The 27,137-nt window shown below is 39.4% G+C and overlaps 1 long non-coding RNA gene across 1 annotated transcript; it reads right to left on the bottom strand.

The window, feature by feature from the left end:
- Positions 1–189: 189 nt before the first annotated feature.
- LOC130142955 (uncharacterized) lies at positions 190–27,137 on the bottom strand. Its single transcript, XR_008819583.1, has 4 exons — positions 25,315–27,137; positions 15,764–15,915; positions 10,067–10,223; positions 190–5,646 (listed from the first exon to the last, which is right to left on the bottom strand). It is a non-coding gene; the product is annotated as an uncharacterized LOC130142955 (long non-coding RNA).

Below are 27,137 nucleotides of genomic sequence, written 5' to 3' on the forward strand. Positions count from 1 at the left end.
ATAATCCAAGCTTTCATTTTAAACAAATTAAGTGCCTGGCACTTTATGGCTGTGAAGAAACCTCCCCGAGGTGTGAGTGAAGTATGGAGCCACTGAAAGCAAAGTCCACTGCAGGTCGGGTGAGAAATGGCAGTGCAGAGGAATGAATGCTTCATAATGTAAACAGAAGTGCAAGAGACGGGAAATTTTTCACATTTTATTAAATCAGACTTTTACAGTAGTTGTTGAAAGCAAAAAACACTGAATTATATTTAGATAATAGTTCCATAAATAATGTGTGTTTTCACAGCAGTCACAAAGTCTGGAATTTATGTGCTAATTACAGACCCCAAATCATCTCTGCACAGATTTGCAATTAAAACTGAAATATTTTCATATACAATGTGAGCCCTGTATTCATAGCAACAGCTAAGAGACATGCTGGTTACAGTTTGCTCAGTAAATCTGAATATTTTATGTTTGAACACAATTGTTTCACCATTGTTGTCCTTACGTTTGGTATTTTAAAAGCTGAAAGAGTTTAAAGGCGAGTGCCACACTGTGGATTGCTATTACTTTTAGAAAAAATATTGTTTATATAGTAATGTATATACTGCTACAATCTAAGGGAACAAATTATTATTGAAAGACAGAGAAAGCGAAATTCCTGTGTATGGTTATCTTCTTAATAAATATTGTAAAAACACATACTTTTAAAACCCTGCAGTGACAGCAAAGTGCAGGAAGAATGCAAAATTAGGGAGAACGTTGAATAATTCAGTAGCTTGTTATGCGATTAGATCTGATTGGCCCACACTAAGATGCTGCCCATAAAAATGATTTCCCATGGTAGCATTGGTCTAGGGGTGGGGGGTTTATGATGTCCATAAAATGGGAGAACAAGGCTTACTGGAACTAATAATATCATGGCCGCACAGAATGATTGATGATCTTTAAAAAGGCCCAGATTGGTTTCATCTTTCTTCAGATTTTATCACTCACTCTTTCTTAGTCACGTGCAATCACTAAGGCCAAGAGAGGTAACAAGTGTTTGATGTATGATACTTGAGCCACTTTTGTCAGAACTGCATTTATTTTAAACCGCTCTTGCATTTGATACTCCCAACATGTAGATGTTCTTTATGTTGATTTTTTCTCCAGCTGATGAGAACAGACACTCCTGGGGTTGGGTCAAGAAGTAAGCCAAGCTCGCTTTAGAGCAATGGTGCCAAAAATCGCAGTAAAAATTAAACAGATCCTCCTTCCTTGCACTGGGACCATTTCCATTACTGATTAAATGGATAAAGAGCTGCTCGGGGCTGACATCTTCTTGGGAGAACCTCATATTCTTTATTATTTGCAGTATGAGCACACCTTTCAGAATGCTACTTACGCTTCTTGGAATACATTATCCATTCCAATTCACTCTATCCTTCACAATCTGCAGAGAGCCACAAAAGCTCCTTTTATGTCAGATGAAATTTCAGATGAATAGGGAAAAAATACTTAATTTAACCAACTGGGGGAAAAAAAGGGTCATTTCCACTGGTTTCTGAAAGCTTACACATCTCCTCAAATATGAAAAATCAAGCCAGATATCTTAATCATCTGTTGGAAACATCCTTATCAGTAACTTATTCAAAAAGATTGCAGATGTGTGAGCTGAAAAATGTTTGGCAGGGTCCCAAAGGGAAAAGAAAGCGTATTAAAGGGTTGATCAAATAGCAATATATTGGAGTCCTGCACATTTGGAGAACTTTATGTTATCCTTATTTGTTCTAGTTAGAAGAATAACACATAAATCAGTAGGATGTCAGGTTTCCGAGACCCATCACCAATGCACTCACATACATTTGTATGTACAGGTACAACCGTACATGCACCTGTGCCACACCTGTATCCTTGTGCATGGCTATGCTAAGGACACACGGGCCCTCTTGCTGGTGACCGTTTTGTCTCCTGTAGGGTGTAATGGTTTTCTGTTTTGACAATTTAAATGCTGTCTAGCACTGTTTAACAAAATCAAGAGATGTTCTTGGCAATTAATTTCTGCCGTCAACAGTATTCTCAAACTGGGCAACTCCCCTTGGAACAGGGAGCCATAACAGCAAAGCCTGTGCTAGTGAAAGAGCAAGACAATTCATTAGACGACTCTGCAGCAGCTAAAAGTGGCGGGGGATGTCAGCCCATGCTTCTGTGCTTCAATACTAATGAGAGTCATTGCATATTCATAATCCTAAATACAGTCAGCTTCTGATAAAAACTTTTGTCATGGAAGCTTCACAGCAAGAGCAAAGCATTGCACTCCTCGTGTCATGGCACTTCCACCAAGCCGGCGCAAGAGCAAGATTGATTGTTTTGCAACACAGCCTGACAGGGAACTAAGAGATACTGCCCCAAGGGTCCTGAAACTAAGCTTAGTTTGATTACAAGGCTCCAAGTAATCAAAGAAACAAAAGAGAGGGAGGAAAGTGGGGGGAAGATTGTTGTTTTGTCTTGTTGGTGGTTTGGGGGCTTGCTTTTTTGTATTATTTTTTAAAGATAAAGGAGGCTCTAAAGACGTAGCTTTCCTTATTGAGTGTTGAGAGTAATTATCTGTTAGGCGTTTAAAACAGTTTATATCAATTTTTATCATGGAGGAAGAACGGCAGGCACTAGCAAACTTGTTCCCATGTTGTAGGAACACTGCTGTATGTCTTAATAGATACAAATCTCTAAAACTGTATGAAGTTTCACGTCAATATGAATAGCAAAGATTAGTGAACTCAACCTGTCAGATATTAAAATCAGCTCTGCCAAGTGTTATGCTACCCAGAATTCGCTTCTTTCGGGTTCATTTTCATTTTTGTTGTCAGCTCCTTCTTCTTCTCATCGTCGTTGGTATTTTTATTACTACTTTTGAGAAGCTACCCATCTACTTTCCTGTCTGCAAATCCTGAAGGTGCACAGCTCATGTAGCCTTTGACCTTGTAATACCTGTCTGCTGGGGCAGCTGTTAGCATCCCCTGGAGTCAAAGAAGAGAAACGTATGTTTCAGCACCCACTTTCAAAAAAGCCTTGAGCATTTTCTCACTCACAAGGATGTCTTCAGCTGGAATGCCAGCACATTTCCACATCTTTTTGACAGGCAAGCAGACTATAAAATATACATAGAATCAAATAAAACAGGACATTAACACAAAGGTTTCAAAATCTGATTAGAGTACAGGGTTGCATTTCTTTTTTTTTTCAGCAATTATAAAGTCATGCATTTGAGGGGGAAAAAAAAATTAATGCACTGCTCAAGAGAAATCACGAAGGATTAAGGATGGGAAGGTTTCTCTAAACTGTTAAATATCTCAGTCATATGTATACAGGCTTTGAAAATAGAGGAATCTTGTAGTTATGATTGATTGAGGTAACTGATTATCCACAGATATTTTAAGTGTTGAGACATTAAATTGTCAGCCATATCAGTTTGATTGCAGTAAAACATGAAAACATTGACTTTTGTCTAGTTAGAGAAATTTATTTTTCCCAGAATGACAATCCTTTAAGTAGAAACCAGGCAGCTTGCCAGCTCTCCATGTCATACATTGAAGTTTGCAAATGCAACCCATATTTTCAAATGTTTTTCAAGGTTCAATGAATGGTGCATAGGTCTTTGGCAAATAGTATTGTAATAAACAGATTTCCATATACTGCTTTAATCTTCCTTAAGCCTGGTGTAGACTAGTATTTATTCATTACAAATAAATGAATGGCATAGATGTGGTTTGCATTCAAGGTGATACGTATTCAGAGCTCTTCACTTATGTAAAACATTTCTCTAAAAGAAACAGTAACCCTCCTTGGACTGAAGTTATAGGAACAAGTTTGATTAATATGTTTTACAAGCCTGAAGTAAATGCTCATCATAACTGTCAGCAAGCTGACAGCTTTCAAAAAAAGAGCCTTTGTTCCCAGGATGAGTAATTTGTGTGATCTTCTTTAAGATACCACACTCAAAACCTTAGAGGGAGAAGGTGTTACATTCAAGCAAATTCTACTCAAAATATGATTGCTGTTAAGTCTGCTTTGTATTCCGGATCCTTGATATGCACACAGTATTTGACAAGATAGTGACTTTTTTTTTTTATTTGTTGTTCTTGCTTGTCAGAACACCTGTGCTTTCTCATTAGGCAGAGGTGTACTCCACTAGTTTTGTACCTACGTGCGTGGGAGAGCCACCGTTACCCAGTGCCCTGCATCACTTTTGTGCTTGCTTGTGGTTTCATAGATAAAACCCAGGCATAAATAATTACTGGATACCTTAAAGATTACATTTGATTGACTGAGAATGTAAGAAAATAGACTGAAAGTTGGAGGACTACAGAGGAATGATTGAACCATACCTTGAGAAGCAAAGGGAACAACTATTCCCTCAATTCTGGGTCTCTTTTCAACATTTTCTCCTAACTGCAGTAGTAACACCTCTGCCACAAAGAATTAGGCAGTGGCATGTTGTGTCTCCAACGTTAATGAGCAAGTACCTCAAGAACAGGTCAACTGCTGAAAAATAAAACTGAGGTTTCCCACTGGCATGGGAAAATATTTCCTCCCCGACTCCTTCAGGCAAAAAGGTTACTGTACAGCATGAAACATTAGTTTGATTACTTTTAGATAGCCAAAGTTTGCTCTCAGTTATATCATTTCAAAGCTGGAAAAGACCATTTGGCTTAAATAGTCACATATTTATCTGTTTATATGAGTAGCTACAGTGAATAGTAAGAATGAACTAATCCAACCCTTTCGAAAAATCCAGTCAAAATATTTGACTGAATGGCGCTGGTTTCCAGTTTGATTTCAAGTAAGATAGAGGAACTAACCCTTATTTCCATCCATCCATGTGGTCTTTTTGGTCTGTGAGTCTGTGTAGAGTAAAGGAGAAGACCTTGGTCGTTCATCTACCTCCACTCAGCTAGTCTTCTCTTTTACAGGCTGGGTGAATCAAAGATGAGTCTCAAATGAAGCTCTAAGCACTTGCTCTGCAACCCAACAAGCTAAATGAAACCTATGTCCAAGGCTTGTCACCCGAATGAGAAAGGTGTCCTTCCCAAAATGAGGTGAACAAATATGGATGTGCTCCCACACCCAACAAGATGTAGCTAGTACGGCAATATGACACTGGTGCCTGTATTATTCACGCATTTAAAGGACCAAAAAACCTTATTTAATTGCTGGTTGAGTTATTGCTATTCTTTTAAATAGGGGATTGCCTGAACACAAGCTAGCTCACAGCTCTTCACAAGGAAATCTTCCATGGAGCTCCACTGGAGCTAAGGACAACCTTGTAGGCTCTGCAACCTCCTCCACAGGACAAATTAGGAGAGCCAGGCTTTGTTTTGGGAGAAGACACAGCCCCAATTTGGACACGGACAGACGAACAGGTTGCTGTGTAGTGTGGGACCCTGCAAAGAGCTGGGAGAAACAGTTGGAGCTCAACAGCCATCTCAGTTACCCCAACAGCCTTCCACTGGCCAAATTAGTTTTACAGCCCCCCAAAGCAACTTATTGACAGTAGCTAGCTCTTACCTTCTCCTTCCCAGTCTGCTGTATGGACATATCCAGAGTAACACAGCAGAGGTGATTATCCATCCTTAACGCAATTTTAATTCACCTTTGTGCTGCTAGGAGAGGCTTGATGCACTACAAATAATAAAATAATACCCAGTTTAATTCAAGGTAGGAGTCTATTACTTCCTACACAGAGATTTATTTCCTTAAACATTCTCTTTAGATTATCCTTATCACAGGATTTTCAAAGTCCAGGGGGCTTTTGTTCCTTGCTAACTTTCACATGTTTTGCCCTAATTCAGCTCCTTTCTGCAGAAAAGGCATGGGTTTAGCCCTTTCAGGTTATTCTCCTTCAAGTCCTGCATTATCATCTTCTTTTGAAGAACTCAGTTTCCCCAGCACTGAAATGAGTCTGGATTTTCACACCATTTTTTAAAAGAAACTCAAACCCCTGAAGTTAACAATATTAGTGCTTTTCAGTCACTAAGAGGGGGGATGGGGGTGTTATATTTTCTTATTACTGTCTTAAAAAGACAATGTATATTCCCATCTATACATACTGTACTTAATAATTTTCTAGCTTCAGAATTCTGGAGGGAGATCATTCAGTCCTGGTAATTTGCTATTACTGAATCCCTCAAATTGCTCCATCTTTTTCATGCCATACATCAGCCTGTTAAGGCCACATTTTTATTTCCTGTGAAAAGTGACCTTGGAATAGAATTTAGAAACAAAAATACATTAAAAGAGTAGGAGAGCTGATTCACTAGGAAAAGGTTAAGTTCCGAGTATTGGTAAGTGTTGACAATGAGGAGATGTAATAAAAATCTATAAATATTTGAGGGGTTTTAACAGTAATCATGGAGAGAAAAAATTACTGACTTTGTCATTAAAATATTTATCCAGATATATCTATCTTATTGGAGAAAATGAGCTCAGTATTTCAGGCACTGTGGTGTGGTAACTGGTGTTAATTTTAAATCTTTAATCACAACCACTGTAAGACAGTCCACTGAGATAATGGGGTGAAAATATGAAAAAGAAAATAGAGGGATATGTCTGGAAATTTTATTTGAAAGCATAATCCACTGAACTATGCTGCAGCATCCCAGATTAATTTGCAGAATCCCCATTAACTAGATAAAATTCCAGTGAAATCTATGGTCAGAAACAGCCGTCCTTTGACATGGGGATTGATGAAGTGGAGAAAGGAAGAAATGAAGGAACAGGGAAATTCAACATCCAACCTGGCTGTCCTCTCTAGCATATGCTACTGTCTACACATGTACCACCTGCACTGGTAATTAATCTAATAATGTGATATCTGTTTTGGAGATCTCTGGCTATTTTCATTTCTCAGAGCTTCTTTGATCTTTTATTCTTAACGGCTCCTGGCCTGTCAGTATATGCTCTAATCTATGTTACCTGGCAGAGTTTCAGCTCAAGATTTCTTTGAGTTCTTGAGGTCCTGCCTGAACTTTATACTTTCCTAAATAAAGCAGAAGCAGGATTGTTTCCAACTGCTTTGGTGAAAACATGAAGTTATAGGAACCATGGCTAGCTGACTCCACATAACTGGCCCTCATTTCGTTATAAACTGGAAGTTCCATAGAAAGGTAGACCCAAATGAGATCATCACAATTAAATCTGTGGTAGAGCCATGTAATTGTCTCAAGTGTATTGATTTCAGATTTATCTCCTATTTTACTTTTTGCACTCACAAACCATATATTTTGATGACACCAAGCTGAGCCGTGCAGTTGGCACAGTTGAGGGACAGGATGCCACCCAGAGGGACCTGGACAAGCTGGAGAAGTGGGCACATATGAACTTCATGAGGTTCAACAGGGCCAGGTGCGAGGTCCTGTGCCTGGGTCGGGCAACCCCCAGTACCAGTACAAGCTGGGGGTGAAGGGGTTGCGGGCAGCCCTGCCCAGAAGGACTTGGGGGTGCTGGGGGATGAACAGTTGGACATGAGCTGGCAACGTGCGCTCGCAGCCCAGAAAGCCAGCCGTGTCCTGGGCTGCATCAAAAGAAGTGTGTCCAGCAGGTCAAGGGAGAGGTGATTCTGTCCCTCTGCTCAGCTCTGGTGGGATCCCACCAGCAGTACTGCATCTAGCCCTGGGGTCCCAAGCACAGGAAAGACATGGACCTGCTGGAGGGGGTCCAGAGGAGGCCACAAAAATGCTCAGAGGTCTGGAACACCTCTGCTATGAAGACAGGCTTAGAGTCGGGGTTGTTCAGCCTGGAAAGAAGAAGGCTCCGGGGAGGCCTTATGGCCTTTCAATACTTAAAGCACGCTTACAAGAAAGATGGTGACAGACTTTTTAGGTCCTGTTGCAATTGGACAAGGGGTAATGGTTTTAAACTAAAGGAGGTTAGGTTCACACTAGATGTAAGGAAGAAATTTTTTACGATGAGGGTGGTGGAACTGGCACAGGTTTCCCAGAGAGGTGGTAGATACCCTGTCCCTGGAAACATTCAGGGTCATGTTGGAACAGGGCTCTGAGAAAACTGATCTAGTAGCAGATGTCCCTGCTTATTGCAGGGAGATTGGACTAGATGACCTTTAAAGGTCTCTTCCAACCCAACCCATTCTGTGATTCTACATTTTATGATTTGGTTACGGGAATAGCTTGCACTACCATCATTTCCTTTATTTGTCATGACATAATATTAAATAGTTGGGGCTGCAAAAGTGTTAATGGCTACCAAATAAAGTACTTCTCAATTAAATAGGCATTAGCAAAACACTACCATTTTGGTTAATAGTCCTAAAGGGTTTTCCTTCTCAACTTCAGCTGGTCCACAGCAACTCATGACATTACTTGCAGATCAGATGCCTCCTCAGGTTTCCATAACCCAGCAGTACCAGTTGGCCTACTGTGGGTAACGTATGGATGGGATTGGTCATTGTTTCAGAAGGATGTGTTTGAGTTTACAACATCCTTTTATCCATCAAGTTTTCTTAACTCATGTCTGGGAAGGAGGAGGCTGCCTGCTTTCTGCCCATTTTGCTATGGCACTTTCTAGGGTTAAGGTCACGGTCACCTAAAGGTGTACAAGAAGCAGAGCATTTATATGGCACTCATCTTTTTTGTGTGTGTGACTGTTCAATCTAGTCATTGTCTGGCCCTGTGCTATCTCATGGCAATGGGACAAACCAATAGTTTCTCATAGAAGAAGCTGCACGCCCAAGGAAGATGGGAAAAAAAAGTACCATGGGCATTTGCCAGCAGTGAGAATGGTTCAGTGCTTCTCACTGTTTAACAATACTTTTTTTCTTTGAAAATGCAAATCAGCATCATTATATTTGAAAGGCACAAATTTAATTTATTTTTATTTTAAAGAAAAGTCAAAATAGATTAGTCTATGAATTTAATCTTCTTTCCCTGAATCTTCAGCAAGAAATTGTGCTAACATTGACACAGGTAATAAATTTCAGTACTTTCTTATATATTACCCTTCCAATTATTTTTCCACCCTAAATATCATCAACATTTTTAATGATATTATTTAAAAAAATAAAGCATCCAGTTCATCAGACAGGATACCTTTTCCAGTACTTTTAAAGTACAAGGAGGAATTTGGAAAAAACTTAGAAACCCAGGCTGGTATTCTGGTTTTGATTCCTGTAGGGTAGCTGGTTTTTAGGTATAAAGCTGAGGAAGAACAATTATTCTCTCCCATAAACATTTTCTGATTTAGCACTTTGGAATACTGGCACATTCTTTAATTTTTTGCTATTATTATCAAGTCAATCATGTGCAAATAAAACTTTAAATAAACTCACTGAGAAAAAAAATCAGAAGTAAAACTGGTTCTTTTTTTTGTTCTTTTTGGTTGTTTTTTTCCTTTTCCAGACTTCATAACCTCCTCCAGAAAATCATATAAGCCTTTCCAGGAGCCAGATCTCAGCTTCCCCTGTCCTTTGTTTATGCTGTAACCTTTGCTAAAACAGCCCCACTGCCAGTGGGTTAATATTTTCTTTGCTACCACTTTCTACCTGCAACTAGTACAGTGGCACAGCAAATGGAGCAGGCAGGTATGCAATCCAGTTATCGATCGGCACAGGAAATTAACCATTTGCTAATACATGGGTGTTTCATACAGCACTTTATATTTAGTTTGTATTTTTGTAAAGTAAGTATTTATATACATTGTTCATGTAATTTATTACATGTGTCTGTGTGTGTGAAATATATGAAGGCTATTTATGGGCTGTGTCAAAAGGTTAGGAACAATTGAATTTATGGAGAGGGATCACTATTCCCTTGTGAATTCCAGTAGTTGTTTTTCACATGTTTCTAAAAAAAAAATTGAGAGGAGTCTTAGCCCATTTGGTGCTCACCAAAATGGATGGCTCTTAAGCTCCTGGCAGTGGTTCTTTAAACTAAGTGAGGTTATCTGGCACAAAAACAGACTAGGAGATGTTGCAACATCAATTATTAATGTCAAGTAACTTCCACCTGTGGTCCACAAGTCACAGCATCAAGCGTCAGCAGTGTTTCCATTTACAGAAGGCAATCACCTGAAAATCTGCAGGTCTTACCTCTCGTTCTGCTGCAGGTTCTCCATGGCCAGATGCTGTGTTCTATGATAAATGCTCTGATGCTCATGTTTTGAGAAAAAGAGTGTATTCTTTTCAGCATGCATTTTTCTCCCTCTGGACCAATCTCTGGGGTGCATCCTTGAGCCAGGTAGAAGAGCTGTTGGGTAATACACAGAGTCATTTGATGGTAAAACATGACGTCAGTTCCTATGATGAATATAATCATCAACCTAGAGCAAAGAAGTAATAGTTTCCTTCCCGAATATCTTTCTTTCCACACCTTTGGCATGGCAGGAAAATTAAAGACCCTCAGCATTGACTCTGATATTTGTCAATGGAAGGAAATAATGAATGTTACCAATAATCGTACTTGTGGCACTAGGTGTCTGGAAAAATAACCTTTACCAAAGCCTTTTCTGTTGAATTTCTGGCCCATTCCAATAATTTTTACTTCGTATTTTCATCAGATCATATTCTGCTACTCACGTTCTGCTCAAATGCGTTAATATTGCTTCCACAATAAAAGTGACTTTCAAAGAAGTATTGACATGTTTTTGCTGTTTTTTTTTCATTAAACGTTACCAAGCCTGTTGTAGAACATGCTAGCAACCTCTTGGTTTGTTAGCGCAGGTTTTGGTTCTTAAGTGTATTAAAATGCAGCGGAGAACTATCTGTTTCAAAAGTACTTGCTAATTATTATATATTTAGCATTTTATCAGGATTTTAACATTTGGGTCTAAAAATTCAGATGCTTTACTATACTTCGATACATTTATTTTTACAGAAATTTTGCAATTAAGTTAACATTAGCATAATTCTTTTCTTTTTACTGCCAAGGCACATGCTTTTAGCTAGCCTGTAACCTCATCTATTGCACAGTAATTACAGACTATGCAATAGCTTAAGAGTATTTACATAAGCTGGTCAAACACAGTAAACAATCAGCAAAATTTTAATAACATCAGATTAAATCTTGAAGTTATTAATTCACTCTTAGTCAGGACTTACATGTATAAACATTTGAGGAAGTGATTGCAAAGAGTAGGTGATGACCTCAAGATTTCACCCAACACTAACAGATTTAGTCTGAGGTTTCTTCTTTGCAGTTATACACAACACAATCCCATCATCAATTAATCTGAATGTTTGCTTTAATATAGTTCTTTTATGGCTGAAGTTTGAAGATATTTCCTCGAACTAGATATATTTCAGTGGCTTAGTCTCATAATAAGTATTAAACATAACTTGACAATGTAGATTATCAGACTGAATGGTTTTAATAAACTTAATTTAGTGAAAAATTATAATTACTTCTTTTTTAATCAGAGCTTGAGTTCATGAAAGGGGAAAATTAGCTTTCTACATATGGCCATATCCCTATTTCTCCAATTCAGAGAAAATTCCTGTTCAATGTAGTCTTGCCTGAGTGGGGGATGAATAGAGGTTTGACTGTGGTAAATATAGTGCCTAGAAAAATGATGTGTTTTCCTGCTGTTGCTATCAAGACAGTTACTGTTCAACATTGTACTTCATACTTAAATTGGCTTTGCCAGAGCATGGTAATGTTTATAAACTATCAGTACTCAATTTGTCTTATTTGTAAAGAATGGGGCAAAACCTATTCTTGGTTATTGTGAGTCAGCTGCTTTTTTTTTATTATTTTCCAAAGGTTATGACACCAGACTGTTTGTATCTCAGCTACCAGATGCATAAATGATTGAATTAGGAGAAGCAGGACTTTTTTTACTCTGAAGTTTAAGCAATAAGCTATTATTCAAGAAGTGCATCAGAGCAGAGATCTGCCACTGAAGAGTCTTTGAGAGGGGAGGTGTGGGTTGATACCAGGTCTAAAGAGATGCTAATGAAAAAGCCCCAAGGATAAGTTCTCTAACAGAAACCCTAAACTTACCTGAGGACCAGTGTCTATCACCATCCATTACAGTTATCCCAGAGCTTTACATGGAGGAGTTTAATCACAGAAAGTCATTAGTAATTTATATTATGAATATGAGTTTGATAATGATTAAAAAAAAATTCTTGCCTTTTTGGATGTAGAGGAGTTTTAGCATGTGAGAAGTAGGTAAGTCCATACTTGGTTATTTAACTCCAGTTACTCTAACAAGTAAGTCTTTAGACTGCAGGTGGATTGCAAAGAGATTTCAGCAGTGTATTCAGCATATTGAGAAAACCCATTTTTCCAGCTAATGTTTTCCATTCTAAGTCAGTGTCATGCCAATGTTTGTGGTGATTCTCACAGAAGTGCAGGGAATAGGCTGATGAGAGATCCTTTAGAAATCAAACCCTGTAAAGAATTTTATTAAAATGCATTGTACGCGGAGTCCAGTTCTCTATTGTTCCTCCCATTACATAGCCGCTGCAATGTGGGTTTGAAATTACCAAAGCTGAACTTTGGTAATTTCTGTCGGCATGGTTATGATGAGTAATGGCCATGTCAACACAGGCAGCTTATCCCACGCTTCAACCCCAGACTGCTTGCAGCCCCACCCAGGTGTCTCTTGGACCCCTAAAAATGCAAAACTGTTGTTTGAGCTCTGACCCTCTGGGAGCGTTGGCCAGTCCTCAAGAGCCAAGCCCTTGTACTCTGCATGGTATCCCTTGGCTGTCAAAAACCACCATGACTCATATCCAACTAAAGCAAGTAAATTGCCGTTGTGTGGAGATGGTGTATTGCCATTCCTTCCGGACCAGGAGTTAAGCTGTGTGCAAACATCCCTCCCCTGGTACCCAAGGTCCTGGCACAGGCAGGGCATTAAACTGCTCACACACGGTGTTTCTTCTGCCTTTCCTTCCCCAGAAAAACAAACTGCTTTTAGATAGCACAGTGTTCAAAAAAAGTAAGTTCATTTTCTGTAATGGTACTTCAGACTGATTTTTTTTTTCCTAAAAGTCTGTTATTTTAAAATACCACACGTATATGTACATATGTAGAAGAGATCATATACATGTATAATCTCTTTGATTTACAAAGAAATTGTGCGTATACCTATGTGTGTGTCTGTAAATGATCTCTCCTAATTTAAACGACTATGTGAAAGGCTTGCCGGCATTTTGCTGTGGAGATAAAAGTAGGAGAGAAAGTAGCTTATTAACACCTGGAATATCGCCTGCCATCTGGAGAGACTCAACCCACACTGGAGATGTAAGGTTTGGACACAAATTTCTGGTGTGTGATCCCAGACCTCAAGCTCTATCAGTCAGAGGCATGTCTTGTAGTTCTAGCCAGCATTTTACACCCATTTGGCACCAGTACAAAGGCCTACAAAAGGTGGGAGCAATAGGGAATTAGTCCCACTGAGCTTAATAAAAACGCAGGGAGGGGAAAAAGTCATAGTTCATTTGTGGAGCCCTGAGATAAGTAGGTTTTTTATAACGTAGAAATGTTCTGGGACGTGCCAGTATAAAACAAAAGAGCTCTAGGACAGCCAAGAGGAAAGTATACAACAAAAATAAAAACATATGGAGGCATTTAAAAACAAGCTAAAATTTGTCTTCTACAAACCCCCAAACACGCGCTCCCCTGTTCTTCCTGCAGCTCGCAAGGAAAGGGTGGTTCTGGGTTTCCTCTCCAGATGGAGAGCTCAGCAGCGTATTCCCATTCCAGCACTTCTTCCAAATCTGCCACATTATCCTGCTTTCTCTAACACCTGCTACAAAATATCTCACACTTGTTCTGTCTCGCTCAAGGTACAGGAGAAAAAGGACCCTGGCACCATCAGAGGTTGTGCCCAACGCCGCAACCAACACTCCCAAAGGAGCCATCCCCACCGCCTTAGCATTGTTTGCAGAGGGGCGTTTGTGTCGTGGACACCATCCAGGGAACGGCAGCAGAAGTACACATGCTGACACCTTGAATTTGGTGTGAATGGATGGATTTGTGGAATTCCTCTGGCCAGCCTTTCTTTTATGATTCGCTTTTTCATGATAGATGACGTTTTAGAGATGGAGTGCTGCTGCCGTTGCACACGAGTAGCCTGTGGCAATGGGCAAGGAGGAGGCTTTTCCAAGCCTCACACAAGGAAATGAATTAAAAATGAAAACCATGGTAGCTGTCACATGTTTGTGTTCAGGTGGCTTATTGGGATGTAGCCTGTTGTGACACCACAAAACCTATTACATACATCTGTGGTTGTTCAATGTCACACAGCTTTCATTAAACATGTGTTGGCTGAGGTTCTTCTGTCCTTCCAGATTCAGTCTGGTTCATGAAGACCACGAATCTCAGTCAAGATCCTTCCTTGCCCTACTCCTGGTCAAAAGTGGAAGACCCTGGAAGCTGTTTTATCCCACCTCAAGTAACAGGGTCTCCAAAGGCCCATGGACAAGCTTGGAATTGCCACAGCTTTGTTTCTGTCATGTTGGGGTCAAACCACATGTTCCAAAAAGGTTCATATTCAAAATGTTTTGTGACAGAAAAGAAAGGGGCATTACGGCTGCTGAATATGCGGCTTTAGGCCATGCTCCATAGCCTGACCTCCACTGCAAGCACCAGGTGGGAACACTGCAAAAGCAATGGAAGGTGTCTGGGCTGCCCCTTAGATGCAGCCTCCTTATCTTAAGCCATTAATTCAATTATGAATTACAGCAGCCAGCTAATAGACTATGAATAGAATGGAATGGAATTTAATGGAACAGAACGGAATGGAACGCAATGGAACGGAACAGAGCAGAACAGAGCAGAGCAGAGCAGAGCAGAACAGAACAGAACAGAACAGACCCAGAACAGACCCAGAACAGAACAGAACAGAACAGAACAGAACAGAATAGAATAGAACAGAATAGAACAGAATAGAATAGAACAGAATAGAATAGAATAGAAATAGAATAGAATAGAAGAATAGAATAGAATAGAATAGAATAGAATAGAATAGAATAGAATAGAATAGAATAGAATAGATTCAGTTGGAAGGGACCTACAGCAATCATTTAGTCAAACTACCTGACCACTTCAGGGATGACTAAAAGTTAAAGCATGTTTTAGGGCATTGTCCAAATGCCTCTTAAACACTCACAGGCTTGGGCATTAAGCACTTCTAGTTCTAGCATTTAACCACCCTTCCCAAAAAGAAAGGCTTCCTAACGCCCAGTCTAAACCTCCCCAGCACAGCTTTAAACCATTCCCATGCGTCCTGTCACTGGATCCCAGAAGAAGACCTCAGCACCTCATTTTCCACATCCCCTCCTCAGGAAGCTGTAGACGACAATGAGGTTGCCCCTCAGCCTCCTTTTCTCCAAACTAGACAAACACAGAGCCCTCAGCCACTCCTCATGGGATGTGCCTTCCAGCCCTTTGCCCAGCTTTGCTGCCCAGCATGGGGTAGTCTGTCTGGAGAGCAGGGTGCAAGCTGCAAGCAGCAATACAGCTGAACTGTAGACCAAGAAGGAGAATACTGGATCTTGCCATCTCTGGTTGGTTGCCCTGTACTTGATTGTCCAAGAATGGGTCCTTAAAAATGGACATTGACTTAAAGAACCACAACACAGCTGCTCCAAAGATCAAGGATAAAGAGGCAGAGCTGTGCATTATATGGGAATGGTTAATAATAGATTGAATAAAACAAGTTGGCCTCTTTTGCTCTCCAAAACTGAGACAATTGTCGGCAATAGATTCACCATACTAAGGCACAAATTTCCCAAAGGAGCCCAAGGGCTGTACTCCTGCCTGCTATTAGTACTGACCTGTACAAGACCTGTCACGTAAAACAGAGCAGCCAAGAGCTGTCTGGTGCTCCCCATGAGCACCATCTCCATCCTGGTGGCAGTTATTTACACATCGGCCTTGAGGAGTAGGTCCGCCACAACTATGGATCCCAAAGTGAAGGTCATGTTCTCTGTTCAGGGGTTAAAAGGCAGTGAGGTGGACATGAAAAACATTTCAAGATGCATGAGATAAGTGCTTTAATAAAATATACTGATTTGGGGAAATTAAGTTCTGGTATTATTCCAGTTTTCCTGAAAAATTGTTGTTTCCATATTAACCATTTCTAGATATCAAACAAACCTTTATCCCTCTGATAAGAAATGTGTGTACTGTTACATTTTCTATCCACAATCACATGGAGCAATACAAAGATGTAAACCATTTTATCTATTTAACATTGGATATTAGATTTTTCAGTACTTCCACCACCCCCCAGAAATTATATTCACACAGTACAAAAAAATTCAAACAATAGTAATAGCGGGGGGGGGGGGGGGGGGGAGGAATCTGTTTTCCTTTTTTTTTTTTTAACTTGGTGTTAACTTAATGATATGTGACATTGCTATCAGTGCAGTGCAATAAAAATGAAATGGTACCCAATGTGCACAGGCACTATGGAAATTTCAAATGACAACAGCAACAACAAAAATTATACTTTCCCTTTCCTTTCCTATACCCTTTGCATTAACGTAAGGATATGTGACTTTGCTATCCATGCACTGCAATAAAAATGAAATTGGTGGCCAATGTGCCCAGACAGAGCCTTCAAATAAAACAAAAATAAAATTATACTCCTTTGCATCATGTAAAGGATACAGACGCGAGGCACAAATTTCACTTTGCTGCCACATCACAAATAATATGCCAGCTGAGAACCTATATTTCTTTCTCATCATGAGGGAGAAAAAAAATGTACTTCGGAACAATTTTTTTTTTAATTTCTCTTCATTTTATAAACACTAAAAAATGTGTTTTAAAACAGTTTCTTATATTAGACTCATTGTGTTTATACATTTCCTAAATGAATGCTTTTTTGGTAACATGTTTGTGTCTAACATTACTCATATAAATAAAAATATACAGTCATTTTATGGGATAATAGGCAAACAGACATCTGCATGCAACATTTCCCTCATTAGATGTTATCATGTTAGCATATTTTTATGACTTTGCTGCAAAATACAATGTGCTGATTTGAAACCTTATTAAATATAACTTATTATGTATGTTAACAACCCAAATGCTTTAGTTATGCTTGGAGAACTGTTTAATAAAGGAGTAGTTAACACTGCTGTAGTTTGAGGCAATGTGACCTGGAGGAATATGCCCACAGACACTACAGGAGCAAGAGCAGCAGCTCCTCATCTATGATCAGTGAACTGCTGATGGTCTGCAGATCCCTTCTTTGAGACGACAGGACAGCCGTCTGACTGTCCTTGTTTGCAGCTACCAAACCACATTGCAACTAATTAGGCATATATTAGGTGCCTTAGCATTATTTTTCCAGTGAGAAGTTTTCATCATTAACACGAAGATGCACAGGTGTTATCAAAAAGAGCCAGTGGAATGCAGTTGTCCAAAAGACCATAGTTTTTTAGAAAATCTGAACTCCACTTCAAAACACCAGTAAATGGAAGACATCGGTCTGGAGGACTCGGAGCAAGGAACACTCCCAGTCTGAGTAGAGGGGGCTCCATCTTCAGGTGCTGCAAACCAGTTGCTGTAATGGTTTAATTAAGATGAGCACAAGTGCCACGGTTAAACACCCTTGTCGGAAAAGGAGAAAGTGATGGAGAGTTCAGCCACCGGCAGCACCAGGCCAAGGAGCCAATGGCACATGAGCAGATGAGGGTATCTGCTGGTTTCATTTACATTGGGATGCATACAGCCAACAGAGCAAAAATCAAAGAATCAGATGGGTTGATAATCTGGCCCCAAAAATGCACAGTCGCTGCTCGATTGCTGTCACATCATGCTACGAAAGTACCAGGCAAGCCAAGCTGTGGGGACCAGAAACTACCGAGGAAGTGATTTACGCAATGGTTACTCTGAACAAACTGTCCGTTCTACTCTGAATGTATTTAAAGGCTTTCTTCACAGTGATTGTAAGAACGAAATGAGTCCTCCAAACCATTAGTGCTTTCAGCTGGGTTTGATCAAACTGTTACACCCTCCATGCCGGGGCTCTGAAAGATGAATGCATAATTGAGAAATTTTCTCTTCTAGAATATTTCTCAAATCCAACAACAAAAGAGTTTAATCAGAAAGTTACTCCCTTTTCAGGGATAGTTCTGCCATGGCTGTTTGGATAAAATGACTGGAAATCAGAGCTACAGTCATTTAAATAATCTGTTAAAAAGCTATTACGTTTCCTTAATGCTAGTTATTTTTAAATGGTTCTTGGTTTGATTCGTGAACAATACATGAACAGTACATGATTCACATGGGCAATTTTTATTAAGCACTTATCCCAAAAAGAATGTCAACTGGGTGAAACCCATTGTATACTGCAGCATTTTCACTTTTTTTTTTTTTTAAATAGCATGCGTTAAGGTTCAACCTCTTATAGACCAAAGTTGACAGGGAACTTGGGCCTGCTGCAGAAGATCAAGGAGCCAACAGAGGCTGAAAGATATTATATAGGTAATTGTAAAGATCTTGCTGCAGTTCGAGTGCTTTTGAAGTTCTGTAATGACTTTCTGCTATCAGAAACTGTCAGGTTTAATTGAAGTCAAAGCTTGCTACTTAATCATGAGATCCATAAGTGTGTAAATATTAGTGCTGCTGCTAAGCAATGAATCACCTTAGTATTAATTAGGGGAAAAAAATGCTTTGCACTGCTTTAAGGGCACAGCACACAGTGGGCTGCACTGAGAGGTGCATTGGTGTGTTTGCAGGGAGGATCATGCAACTTCAGAGGATCGGGAGCTTCAGCTTTTAATTCCGTTTCTAACAGACTTGGTCTGGGCCCTGGGTAAGGTACTTTCTCCCCATACTACTGTTTCTCCATTGTTCCAGCTGTAAGGGATGGATTTGGTAAATTATTACCCACCTGACTGGGATAGCACACGAACTAAAAATTTCACCAGAAAGTTTCCTATAGTTTAAACTGTTCAAATATTCCAGCAGTTTGAAGTTCAGTGTAATACATAGTATGCAAGCACAAAGACAGTCACCTAAGGCTTCGTGACACTGGTGGCTAAAGTACCCATACTTCCTATGCACAGCCAATGTGGGGATGATTTTACAAGAAGAGTTATTGCTAATTGCCATTTTGAAACAAACAATATATTGCCAGTTGAGCAATATGATCAAAATCCAAAGCATTGTTTCTGCTGTGTTATAAAAGAACTTGGATTATGCAATTCAGTGCCAAAGTGACTTAGATCTGCTTAAAGACTTCTAAATTATGGTAAGCATTTAAACTGATAAGCAGAGATTAAATATGGGCCACAATAGGATTAATGAATATCAGGGTCTTAAATTACCTATTTACAATCACATTTAAAAGTAGAACTACAGCTGTTAGTTACAGTCAGGGTACGCTTCAGACTGGACAGTAGCAGTGAAGTGACGTGTCTACAGAGCCTCTCGCTTGATCTGAAGAACTCCTGGGATGCAAATTTTCAGTTTTGAAGATCATCTAGTTGAAGTGCATCCACTTTTCAAAGTTTTGCAGCAACCTTAACACAAGTTTTAGCACACGGCACTCTTACAACTCTACTACACACTGCATACCAAAGAGTTGCCCTGGGGGGAAAAAAATGGTGTGGTTAGGATCCTAGCTAAGTGTACTTCTAGGATTCATTAAATTTTAATGCATCCCAGTTGTACTTCATTTTGGGAAACTATGCTTCTTTTATTGTTGGGTTACCCGGGCCCATAATCAGGTCCTTAATATGTTCAACAAAGCATCAGGATGCATGAAATATCTTACCAGATAATCCTCTTTGGAATCCACAGTTCAGTTATTAAGTATTTCTTTCACTAATCTCTGTAATCCTCTGTTGATATAGGTCAGTAAAACAGTGGCTAAACCTCATATGATAAAACTGTCTAGATTTTGCAATCATTCCTTTTATATATTTTTTTTTATTTTTCTCAGCTGTTCTTTACTCCCAAAGGGATGCAACCATCATTATAGATGTTGCACATGGCAGCTCCCAGGAACCATGGGGAAGGTCTCTACACCAGTATGTCAGCCAAGAGTTGAGATCCATCAGCAAACTTGAGACATATTCAGAAAATGTATGTGAGAGTCAAGACCAGGATTATATGCTGTTTGATAACTGAGACGACATTAGCTTACTAGTGTTCGCAGCCACTGGATTAGCAATCAGTGTTAAATCTTCACATGCAATGAAAGTTAACAATGCTGGTTTTATATTGTCCCAAAAAAATCATCGAGTCTGTTTTCTCCTTTTGATTACAGTTCATTTAAGGGAAGAACGTTACTGCATGCTTTGAAAATGTTTTATGTGTCTTTGGCTGATAGAACACACAAAACGTTTGAATAGGCCCATTTATTTGAGCAGACGTATTAAATAATACTTTAAATGTGAACATGCGTGTCATAAATTTTGTAGTCTCTTTAAAGTAGGATAAATCTGTGTATTTAAAATAGTCTTTCTTCAAAGCCATCTTTTTCTTTTTCTTTTTTTTTCAAACAGTCATAAAGGAAACTCTGATTTGTGCTGCATGAACAATGCCAGCATCATCATTTTAATGTTATCCATATGGGCTTCTAATAATAGATAAGAGACTACATTTGTATTGTATGTCTTAGAGACATTTAAAATCTTGATAAGGAAAGGCTGATTTCATTGGCCCCACAGTTAAAGGAAAGCAGACCCTAATTAAAAGAATTCTGTTCTGAATTAACTAGTTTGACATGTGCTAATTGACAGTTCCTGTGAAATGGTTCTAATTAAAGTCAATATGTCTTTTTCAATTAAAAGGAAATTAAGAATATACTAATATACATTAACAACTTAATCTGCCTTCAATATCCCATACATCAGCTGCTTTTTTTCTAATGTTATTGGAGAACCATCTGACATGCATATTCTACTGTTTGGTTATGGTATCTCATTATTACTCAACAAGAACACAGGCACTGGTGGATATCCCCTAGAGCAAGATGAGAACTTGCCTATACTCCACGCTTGCAATTCCTTATCTCTAGCCAGGTAAAATGTAAACTCACCTTTCCACGCAGAAGAAAAAAATACTTTTCTAGTGACCAGAGATCTACTTATTAATTGTGCACTAGGGCAAGTGTTGATGACTGTTCGGTGAATTCAAACTTTTACTAAAAGCCTTAGAAGTAGCGGTGCACTGCTGGGTTGCCCTTTCATTATTTGGCCCAAGGAAAGGGAGATTTTTTACTTTGGAGAGACATCTCTCATGCTCTGTTTCAGAAGTGAATGCAGGGCAGAGTTCTCTGGTGGGAATGCTTTTAATTGTATATACAAGAAGAAAATAGAAAACATGCCTGCTTGGTAGAGCAGTGCTGAAAACCATCCCATTGTTGTTGCTGGAAATGTGACGTGTCTGTTTATAGCCGCAAAATTAAGTATTCAAATGTGCAGTTGACTTTTTGCTACCAACTCCAAGGATCTACTGCTACTGACTTTACTAACTAAAAAAGCTCCATCCAAAATATCAGTCTTCATGCCAATAAGATCGCTACCTTGAATTTACAGTGAACTATGAAGAATATTAACATCTGCTCATGTGAACTTTGTTATTGATTTTTCATAGTTTTTATTTTCCTGTTTGGGAAATAATAACGAAAAAGTTCAGCCAATACATTTTGGAGAGCAGAGTCACCCAGGGAACAAGTAGAGTAATTGACTTTAAAAGGTAATTAGATAGCTGCTTTAAAAAAAATCTGCCTCATATAGGCTGTTAAGAACACAGTAAGAACACAATCTCACTTCTATTATAAATTTTGTATTTCAGGGAACACAACTTCAGCTATGAATATTCACTCTGCTGAATTTATCATAAAAAGAATATATTATCTAGCCAGATTTTACCAAAGCTTGGCTTGACTCCAGCAGTCTACAACATTCAAGCGACTTTTAAATCATAACAAAAACATGTATCTTTTTTTCAAGAAGATGAAAATTCCACAAATAATCGTTTACTTCTACCTGTAATGTTATGAGACAAATTAAGTGACAGAGAATGGATTTTTCTAGCTCCAGAAACTGAAACAGAGGGTTGCTGAGAGCACAGCTAAGCCTCAGAAACTGTATAAAATGCTCTGGGAAGATTTCGGAGTTGTGGTGAGGTGTAATTTTTTACTTTTGTTTGAAGTTGTTGTTTTTCCTGGTGTTTGTTGAAATTCATATTCATTTTAAGAAGCGGCTAATATCCAAAATATTTCATACTATTGAAATAAAAATGACCACATTGCGTATTGTTGTCTGGTTCTGTTTAACAGAAAGAATACAGCCAGATTTTCAGGACTGTGCAACCAGATTCCATATAGGCAGCTACTTAATTCTTGCAAATGCCAATGAAAGGTTTAAAACTTTGTCCCAAAGCATCTAGTGCACAACTCACAAGGCCTCATCTTAAAGCTAAAAACATTTTCTTGATCAGCCCTCTTAAATCCGTATAGATTGCTTACACAGAGCTGTGAATGTAAAGAGACGCTTGGGCTGAGCGTCTTGACTCTCACGCTAGACAACGCATTTTAGCGGGTCATTGATGAGACCAAGGGCTTCAGAAAGTTTCTTACCCAGCTCCCCTCCCTCATGCTGCCAGCGGGTCCCTGTGACTTTAAAGGAAGATTTTAAAGGGGAAAAGCATTCAGAGAACCTGAAATAAAGAAAGAGAGCAGCTGAGATATAGACCTTGAAATGGGGCTGTTTGGTTCTGCCAACCGGAGTTAAATACCCGGTTCCCCTGGAGGACCTGGGATAAAGAGCCTGATGTGTTATTTCAATATAAAAACTCTATCTGACCAAACCAGGCACTAAGCTAATCAGGTCCTAGAGACAACCATGTCCTAAGGAAAAATACTCATACATTTACAACAGAAATTCAAACCGTATCTTAACCATTTCTTTTATTTTAAACACAGAAAGCTCCATAGCAAGTGGGACTGGACTCTTTGATGCCATATCTTCGTGTCCATTGTAATCTTTTAATATCTCATTATCTAACCTGGGGATGGTATTTTCAGAGATCATTTATATGTGTGTCTAGGACTATATATGACTCACAGATACCATTCTTTTCTCAGTGTCGATTTTTAACTATTGCCTCAGTATGGAGCTGGTACAGATGCATCACTGAAGTAAGATTTTAAACATGTCTCTAAATTAGTAAATAAACAAATCTCTGGGAGACAGCAGAAATTCTGACTACTTGTATTCATTAAAATTCCATGGTACTCTGCACAAGAGGAATGCTAATCCTGGAGCCTAAACTGAGACCCAATCCCACAGGCCCTTAAAATGTGCCTAAAATAGAGTAAGACTATTTACAAGGTTCACTTTATGGACCTAGGTGACTGCAGCTCAACAGTATTCTGCCTGTCCAAAATGCTACTTGACTTTCCACCGGCTGCATTATTCTTTCTTCTCTCGCCTCCTTTTCCTGTGGCTTTGCTGTAAACTGCTAGGAGCTTATTTCATGGATTCCGTATTTCAGCTGCATTTCATGCACAAGTGAGAGGACAAGGACAATGGTATGTGAAGCACTTGGAAAATTATTTTCCTCTTACTCCCCTTGCTAAGCCTGTTTCAGTATTTCAACCCCTTGCTCTAAAACTGGGGAGAAAGGGGGAAAGAAGATGGAGCATAATATAAGAAACAGTTGGCTTGCATCTGAAAACACTTATGAATGAGTTCCACTTGACTCATAAAAGTAGTCATATTGATTTGAAAAAGCCACTGTTTGTTGGAACATGTCAGTGTAACGCATTTGCAGTACATGTAAGAAACTCCTTGTAATGCAAACGTTTACAGTGAGGTCGGTGCTGGGTAGGTCTGGAGTAATCCTTGGTCACACAAACAGTCTCAAAAGCCGAGGGGTCAGGTAGGAAGAGAAACACCTTATCCAGGTAAAGATCCTGTTTTATATAAGCATTTTACTATTGTATAAAGAGTATCAATACTCTTTGGGAGATGGGGGGAGGGGGGAGGGCGATCATTGCATGAATCAAAGCAGTAAACTTGTGAACTACCTTCCTGTGGATGAAGGTCTAGACAGATTTCGGTGGAGTCTGACAGCCCTGAAAGTCAAAAACACAGTAAAGAAAAAAAAAAAATTCCAGTTCCTACGAACCTTCCAGAATGCAGCTATCTTTGTCTTTGTATAAATAATTAGTGAAGCAGTCTTTCTGTTTATATCCAGCCTAGCTAGATAGAGCTGTTTGTGTGGGGAAGGAACTGCTGTGTTCTTGATGCAAGCCAAGCACATCCTATAAATTCTAGAGTCCAAGAAAAAATTTATCTTGGCAACAGGTCTGCTCGAGAAATCAGCATGTGGGACATGCAGTGCTGTGGTCCATGTAAAAACCTCTGGTTAGCAAGTTTTTTCTCCTAAGCATCTGTCTTTCTTACCACTTTTCCCTCTTCCCCCCTTCCCTTCCACAGCACTTACTGTATGTAGTCACATTTTCCTAGCCATGAATGCTACACCAGTTATACATCCTCCTAATACATACATTATGGAATGTGTTTGTTTTTGCTGTTAGAACAGATAAACATATTTTCAACATGGATTTGCTCATGAACTGAAAAACAAAGTCATGTGGGATGTTTTTAATATCTTGTTGGCTTCGCTATTGAGAACATTTGGCCCCAGGCAGCCTTCATTTACATACCATGCCCCACATCTTTTCTATTATTGTTAATTGAATATTCACATTTCAGTGTTCCTGATCCTGACCCCTATTTGCTTCACACATTCTTTTGTACTCAGTGGCATCAATTTTTCTGGCATTATTATTAACATTATCATGCAAATAATTATTTGTTAAAGTCATCCCCTTTCACTGACAGCAAAAATGACTGAAAATTGGTAATGTGTCTGCCCCTGTTTCATACAAACAGGTAGATTAATACAGAAAATAACATGGCTTAGGAGGTGTACTGGTTCCCATTTTAAGCTCCTATATTTAAGTATTCAAATTTTTCTAACCTTTACTTTCAAGCCCTTAATTTTGGGCGAAGCTTTGTGGTCTTAACCTTTGCTCCAAGACGCCTTTTTAAGTGAAAGCAAGAAGTTAACTAGAAAGATCTACATTTTTTTAACCATAACAAAAGTTTCATCCAAAATAACTAGCTGTAGGTAGTTGAAATATGGCATGGAGCAACTTTCCAAGAATCTTTCCTTCCACTACGACACAGAAATCTAACTCGAAATGTGCCTTGATCCAGATTTTGACGGCTGTATTCAGATCGTATTGAGTGCACAGCCAGGGAAAACTGTGTGGAACACGTGCACGGGTGAGACAGTTGCTGAATGGAAGATGAACAGAAGTGGTAACAGTTAAGGAAGCCCATACCTGTCTTCATTGCCTTCTGCAGTGTGGCTGAAGGATTAGGAGAGCTCCTTGTAAATCCAGCAAGAAGCCATCCCATGGAGATGACCTTCTAAGTGTTCTGTAGCTCCTAGTAAGTATGAAAATGAACATTCAAAACCAGGCAACGGATTGGATTCATACTACCCAAAATGATGGTTTATTCAACATTTGCGCCCTTGTGGGCAGCAATGTGACTTTTCACCAGCCAAGGAGATGCAGAAAGGATTCAATTCTGCATGGATTCATTCCCAGACCTTCCAGTCCTGCTCCAACCCAGACAACCAGTTGTAGACATGTACCACACCAGCATTACTTTATGAGCCAAGACACCTTGAAGCCACAAAGCAAAGGTTTTCTGCGTCTTCCACCATTTTTCCTTACACCTGGGGAAAGTACACCTAAAAACCAAAACTGTAAGTGCATGTGGACTTCATGATAGTGTGCTTAACACTTGATAACTAACAAAGCTTACACTGGTGTTCACGCTTTTGAAAACAATGGTCAGGTAAAGTCTCTAAAGATCATCTCATGTACAATATGACAGTACACTTTTATTCATGTCCAGCCCCAGTCTTTCTGCTTGTAATGCATGCCTGACTGCTGTACCAGTGCACACTGGTGGCAACGGTGTTCATGTAGGTGCATCCATCTCCTGTACGCCGTATATTAAAGAAATGAGATGTCTGATCATCTACAAAAAGAGAACATGCTGAAGAGAGATCAGTGAGTGTGCCAGGCAGAGTCCAGTAAAAGTATATGAAAAGTATCCTGTAGAGAGTACTCGTACTTCTGATCACAGGTAACTTTAAAACAGCTATCAGTGAAAGCAGACTGGCACTGTAAAGCTATTTAAAATATGTAGGTACCTTTGTTCCATTGTCACAGAAATTGCACCTCTGTCTAACGCTCTGTTAAATTTTTTGGGTGGCTAATTTAGCTTCCATACCCATGATACCCAGGAGGGAGACCACACTGGTGACTGAGGCAGAAAAAATGGGCTGTAGAATTCAGGCACAACTCAGTCTGTTTTAGAAGTCGGTGAGAGAGTTTCCATGGACTTCAAAGGGTGTTGGCTCAGCACCCACCGTACTGTGAGAGCAGATCTCTGTGCAATACAAGAGCAATCAGAATCAGGCTCTAAACACAGAGATCTCTAAATCTAAAGCTAGAAACCTCATCTCCAGAATCAAAGTGCAGCTGTTTCTTGAGGTCACATCCATTTTCCCATGAACTGAGCAGCATTCATATAAACTCGTTATTTCTGAAAACAGGCACCTAACTCCTATGACCGCACATACACAAGCAAGTTTGGAAACTTCGGTGTAAGGCAGCAAGGACAAACAAGCATGCCATAATTCATGGGAAGGAATGGGTGTCCTGAAAGGATGGCCTTTTCTGTAGGCATTGCCATTCTGCTGGTGTGGTCCACCTCAGGTACACTAAATACTGCTTGTTCTCTAACATTCGCATGATGTTTGTCTGTCTTCTCAAAGTTGTGGGAGTACGGTAAGAATATTACACTTTTTTAGTGGAGAAACACCGCACATCTATGAAGCTAAAAATTGATATAATCTCAAAGCCATCAAATTAAACACAGCAGAGGAGCTTCATCATTTTCTTGTTTGGGTAGCTGAGTTAACTGTTATGGCCTTGATCCACGAAATGCCTTCCCAAGCCAAAAAAGCAGCCCACTGACATCAGTTAAGCATGCATCTGTCTGTGCACAAATCAGATTGCAAGACTGGAGCCCTGAAGTGGTCTTAAAACAAGGCCAGATAATGGTCTTACGTGAGACCTCTTACTCA

Source organism: Falco biarmicus, chromosome Z, assembly GCF_023638135.1.
Source record: "Falco biarmicus isolate bFalBia1 chromosome Z, bFalBia1.pri, whole genome shotgun sequence".
Lineage (NCBI taxonomy): Eukaryota > Metazoa > Chordata > Aves > Falconiformes > Falconidae > Falco > Falco biarmicus.